The sequence below is a fragment of the Myxocyprinus asiaticus genome, chromosome 13 (assembly GCF_019703515.2).
Source record: "Myxocyprinus asiaticus isolate MX2 ecotype Aquarium Trade chromosome 13, UBuf_Myxa_2, whole genome shotgun sequence".
Lineage (NCBI taxonomy): Eukaryota > Metazoa > Chordata > Actinopteri > Cypriniformes > Catostomidae > Myxocyprinus > Myxocyprinus asiaticus.
In genome coordinates this window covers 27,607,090-27,613,270 of record NC_059356.1, presented here as the reverse complement: position 1 = coordinate 27,613,270, position 6,181 = coordinate 27,607,090, and positions in this window count along the sequence as shown.

Below are 6,181 nucleotides of genomic sequence, written 5' to 3'. Positions count from 1 at the left end.
TAACTACTATTTTTGTTGGTCTATGAACACATGCATCAGACAGACACTTTGAGCGTCTTGGTTGTGTCGAATCTCGTGCTATAACTTGACACAGCAGCATTGCTTTTATAAGTAGTTTTTCATCTCTCTTGAGACCCCTGCTCTCTTGAGAATAATGCTTAATTATTATTATTATTGTACTCTGTCCAGCTGTATTTGAATGGAAGAACACATCCACTAAAGACTCCTTTTACTCATTTATTGTGGCCTTCTTTTGGTCAGTGAGGTCTAGCAAGGTGGTACTTCAATCTTGAAGCTTAAAGCATGCTCCAATGTTGGGAAACTCATTATGGACATATGGAGAGATAGTTCACCCAAAAATCACTCACCCTCATGAAATCCGAACAAAGGAAAATATGTATACATAGAATCAACTTTTAACCCCCATTATTCTCTTTGCCCCTCCCATTCCCAAACCCCACTCTGACCCTCAACAAATATCCCTGTGGTCAAAGCCTGAGTTACACAAACAAAAAAATTAATTTAAAAAAATACAAATAAAAACAACAAATAAAGAGGAGAAAAGAAAGAATTCCACAAAGGATACAATTGACAAATTCGATCACAATCATTTTTCTCTCCACATGGTTCTTACAAAGAGCCTTCCAGAAAGGTCAAGTATTTTTCCCATTTCTTACTATAGACATCTAATCTACCAAGCTGTTTATATGACATCTTTTCAAATGCAATTTAGTGAACCATTCTTGAAATGAGGGAGCGCCTTTTAACTTCCATTCTCTAAGAATTATCTGTCTTTAAATCATTACACTAGTTTGGATCCAGCTTTTTGTGTATTTGTCACCTACTTTAATAACCGCCCCATCACCCAATATACATAGTCTGGGGCAGAATGTAATTTGAGTATCTAAAACTCTTACAGATAAAATTCTGGACTCTTACCCAGAATTCTTGAATTTTAGTGCAGAACCACTAAGCATGGGCTATGTCTCCATTCTCCAACTGACATCACCAGCAGGTAGGTGTGTCTTTTAAACCAAGCCTAAACAATCTAGAGGGAGTCCAGTAGAAACGATGCAAAATCTTAAACTGAAAAAGGCATACCCTTGCATCCCTAGACATAGTTTTAACATTTTTAAAAATTATTTTCCACTCCCCATTCTCAATACTAAGTTCAAATCTCTTTCCCATAACCTCTGAAGAGCTGTTAAGGCCCCATCACCAAGACTCTGAATCAACGAGGAATAAATACACTAATGCTTCATGACCCTTTCCAAAGGCTGTGAGCACCATACAGAGGGTGTATGCAGCTTTAGGGGGAACCAAAATTAGTACAAAGTAGATGGTGCAACTGTAAATACCTGAAAAATTGAGACCTAGAAATCTCAAATTGCTGTTATATTTTTATATGATCTCAAAGCACAATTTTCATAAAGGTCACCAAGTGTAGCAACACACCTCTCCATCCATTCTTTCCAGCAAAAGGGGGACTTGTTATTACATAATTTGGGGTTCAGCCATATTAGGTTTAGTAGCAGAATTGAACATACGAGAAACCTTTGTCCAGACTAGTGTTGTCACGATACCAAAATTTCAGTAGTCTGTACCGATACCAGTGAAATTTCAAGGTTCTCAATAACAATTTTGGTACCACAGCAAAAATATGCTAATATGACAATGTACTATTGTACACCTGTTTAGCCTATTTAAAAAGTTACTTTTCAATGTAAATAATAAGTTAAAAGAAAATGCATTGCTTAAGTGTTTTATTCTTTACCAAATCATGTTTTCCTTTTGTTATTATTTTCCAGAACTCCATGTTTTAGTTTAACTTCATCATCAAAATGGTGTCTAATCAATTCATTCTTAAATCTTTTAACAAGTGAAAATAGAACTTTTCAACATGTCATAGCATTTTTTTTTTTTTTTTTGCCAAAGTTTTATTCACAGTCTTGCTTGTGATATAATGCTTCATTATTATTATTATTATTATTATTATTATTATCATTACAATGAATATTACATTTTACTATACAGTTGTAATATATTTGTCACAATTTCTTCCATTTCAGGGCTCTACTATTTCTATTTTGAAACGTGCTTTTATTATGACGTGTACATATTGCCGCAAGCGTCACTTTTCCGGATAAACAGTAGTGATGGGAAGATCGGATCATTTTACTGACTTGAATCTTTGAGTCTCGTTCAGCAAAATGAAATAATCTCTATTCAAGTCATTTAGTTCATTTGAGCAGAATTAAATAAAAATGTTACATTTTCAATAGCCAAATCCCCCCCAACACATCTACTTATGCAAAGTTTGATTATAGTCCCAATAAGGAAAAATTGATAATGCAGCCAAGGACAAATTATGAGAAGCAGAATGATTAGTTCACCTCTGGAATCTTCTTGTCGGAGTTGTTCGTTCTTTTGTCACTGCATAGTGTATACGGCTGTCATGTGACAAAAGAACGAACGACTCGGACCAGAAGACTTGAGAGGTGAACTAATCATTTCTGTTTCCTGTGTGAGCAATGCATAGCGTATATGGCTGTCACGTGATAAAAGAACGAACAACTTGGACCAGAAGACTCGAGAGGTGAACTAATCATTTCTGTTTCCTGTGCAGCGCCTATGCGGTTTTCACGTAACAAATTAACGGAGGTTGCGCAATGCACATGGGCGGCCAACACAAAACGAACAAATCACTCTCTGAGACTACTCGTTCTTGAGTCGCATAAAAGATTCGTTCAAAATGAACAAATCGTTCATGAACAACCCATCACTAATAAACAGTTCGCAACACTTAAATCACGTCTGAAATCTCATCTCTTTACACTGGCCTTTGAGTCTAACAAATGAAATGTAGGACACAGTTTTGAAGTATTTGTGTTAAGTGGCCTGAACGGTCAGAGTAAAAATGATGTGCTGGTAATAAATGGTGGATCCCAAGAAGTGTTTATTACGGTGCAAAAGTATTTACAGTGAAAATATTTACATAAGTATAAACAACAACTACACAAAAGAAAATTGCAACAATGTGCAAAAATGGCTAAACCAACAAATGGCCCATGTCCACAACACTGTTCCATTCACCTCTTCTCAAAATAAAAAAAATTAAATAAAAAAAAAAGAGCCCTGAACTCTATCAGTACCCTTTTTATAGGGTCTAGCTCCTCCCTTAGAATGAACCAATGTGGGGGGGAAAAATATTACAATAACATGTTTAAACATACAAAATGGGGCCTAGAATATCAGGTCACCCAATATGCAACTAGTCCACACAACACTTGATAACAGAAGAGAAATTAACAGCAAAACAAGGACAAAACTGCTGTTATAAAAGTTCCCCCTCTGGCAATAATAATTAATGGTATAGCCCAATTGGATGGGTGTGGCCAATGCTTTACAACTACATCAAACCAGGAGAACTGTTTGGCTTTGCAGCATGTGAACCAGAAAATGAGCAGCAGGCAGGATGATTTGGTGGAAATTTTTCATGAAATAAAGGTAACTGACACTTGATGAAGTGTTGTGGCCTTATCTGAATATGTATTTTGATTGTACAGAAAACAAAACCAAGAACACAAAACCAACTAACACAATGACAGTTTAAACACCACAAACAATCACATTACACCTTTCTGATTTAAAAAGATCGTAATTGCTGGCATCAATCAGTGTATGTGAGATTTGCGTGTGTGTCAAATGTTGATTTGTAATGTCATCAGGTTAGCCTGTGACAATTTGTATTTTAGATTACTAGTGAGTTTGTGTATGTGGTCATTTTGAAATGTTCTGTTTTAAGTTGTATTACTGTGAAAAACTTTGGTCAACTCTGTTGTTTTAAATGCGATATAAAGTTGAGCTGAGATTAAAGCGCAAATGCTGTGATTTAATTATATAAATATATAGTTTACATGTGCTGTGTGATTCACAGTAGATTAGTGCTCTGCTCTGTCATCTGATACAATGTGAATGATTCTCAATATGTATGAGCAGTCAGACTTATGCATTCATTCAAAGTACGCAGCTCTTCCACACTAAGATTGCAGCCTTTAGCGATGTAATAAGTCACACTAGGACATGGCACAATTTTTATTTGATTAATTGTCCATTTCAGTGTACGGAGTAACAGAGCATGTGCTCAAAATGAGCATTTTAAAGCAGTCGTGGGTCATATTGCTCGCTGGTACTGGATAGAGTTGGTGCTCGGTACTGCAGAAACACTATCGTTACATCTTTTTTATTTTAGTATCGACTTGGTACCGAAGTACTGGTACTTTTGAAAACACTAGTCCATACTGAACATAAATGTGAAATAATAGGATGCATTTTTACTTCTCTAAGCAATTTAATAGAAAGACTTTACAATGGTGAAATTGGGGCAAGGACCGCTTGTTCAATGTTGTACCAGGGAGGGGCTCTCTCAGGTGGAAAAGACCAGTGGGCCAAGTGTCAAAGATTAAAAGCATAGTAATAAAACAAAATTTTGGGGAGGCCTAAACCTCCCTTGTCAGTTGGTCTATGTAACTTTCTGAAATGCAACTGAGGTTGTTTACCATTCCAAATATAAGAGACTGAAGTAAATAATTGAATTTGGGGATACAATTCATTTTTATAACATTGACCTTCCCAGCCATAGACAAATGCAGCAAAGCCCACCTATCAACATTACACGAGAACTTTTTCATTAGTGGGTCAAAATTAACTCTTACTAGATCTCTCAAATTTGCTGGAAATAAAATGCCTAAATACCTAAAACAGTGGAAGGGCAAAATGCTGTCAGAGCAAGAGCTTCCAATTTAGACCAATTCACCCTGTATCCTGAAAATTTGGAGAAAGAATTAATAATTTTATGGAGGCTAGGCATAGATCTTCTAGGTTTGGAGACAAATAATAATATATCATCTGCGTAGAGTAGAAATTTATGCACCACATCTCCTGCTACAATACCAGGAAAATCATCTCTTTTCTTACTGCAGCTGCTAATGGTTCCAGGGCAAGACAGAACAATAAAGGGGAGAGAGGACAGCCTTGCCGGCTTCCCCTACCAAGAGAAAAAAAAAGAAATGAATCCATTAACTTGCACTGCCGATAGCGATCGTTTATAAAATAACTTAATCCACCCAATAACAGTGTTCCTGAACCCGTACATTTCCAAAATCTTAAAAAGCTAGTCCCATTCCAACCTATCAAATGCCTTCTCAGCATCAAGTGAGATGCAGCAATCATTCTGATCATTCGCTACAGACCACATAATATTTATAAAAAGTCTAATATTATCAGAAGAACTACGATCACAAACAAACCCCACTGGATCTATATGTATAATTGATTAGCCAAATTTTAGACAATATTTTTACATCTAACTGGATCAGCAAAATTGGATGATAACTTTTACATTCATTTAGACCTTTATCTTTTTTAAGAATGAGACTGATCAGGGGTTATGTCATGGTTGATGGTAGTTCTTTAATGACTGTGTAAACTTCTAACATAAGTGGAGCCAGTTCTGTGACATAAGATCTAAAAAATTCTGCGGCAAAACCATCTGGCCCCAGTGCCTTACCTGTTGGGAAGGCTTTAATTATCCCAACAAGCTCCTCCAAAATAATATCCAGAGTCCAGAGAGTTTTTTTGATCATTCGTCAATTTAGGAAGTTCTAATGGCTCTAAGAAATTGCTAATATCCTTATCAGTACACGAAGACGTGGAACTATAAAGATTGAAATATAAATATTTAAAAGGTCTTATTTTTTTGTAATTAAAATTTTTTATTGATTCAAAGAGAAAGCACAACAGAGAAAAACACAACATACACACCGAATCAACATTTAACTTTTAACACTCATTAACATCCCTCCCCAAACACCAACCCCACCCTACCCCAAAGAACACCCCTGTGGTCACATAAAATAACACACACACACACAAAAAAATAAAAAAAAATAAAATAAAATTATATATATATATTATATAATAAATATACATAATTAAACTAAACATCTCCCTCCTCATCCCTTCCCCTAGAGTCCTCCAAAACTGCCAAATATCTACTCCACTTCCTGAAAAATAAGTCCTCCCGCCCCAGCCTTCCATCCATCATCTTCTCATAAGCTGCCACCCTCCCCATCTCCGCACACCACTCCGGAAATGGTGGCGCTCCGTCTAACTTCCATCC